This window comes from Gavialis gangeticus, unplaced genomic scaffold (genome assembly GCF_001723915.1).
Source record: "Gavialis gangeticus isolate Ggan-Ray unplaced genomic scaffold, GavGan_comp1, whole genome shotgun sequence".
NCBI classification, from domain to species: Eukaryota; Metazoa; Chordata; order Crocodylia; family Gavialidae; genus Gavialis; species Gavialis gangeticus.
The window spans coordinates 121,564,323-121,564,595 of NW_017728992.1; positions in this window are offsets into that span (position 1 = coordinate 121,564,323).

Here is a 273-nt window from a genome sequence, read left to right on the forward strand (position 1 = left end):
TATGAACACTCGTGGTGCTCTAGAGAGGTGCCGGAGGACTGGAAGAGGGCCAACATGGTTCCCAGCTACAAAAAGGGGAGAAAAGAGGACTTGGGGAACTACAGGCCAGTCAGCCTTACCTCGATTCTGGGCAGGCTGTTCGAGAAAATTATTCTGGCACACATCCAGGAGGAGCCAGCAGGGAACGGGATGCTCAGGGGCAACCAGCACGGGTTCATCAGTGGCAGGTCCTGTCAGACCAACCTGGTGGCCTTTTACGACCAGGTCACTAAA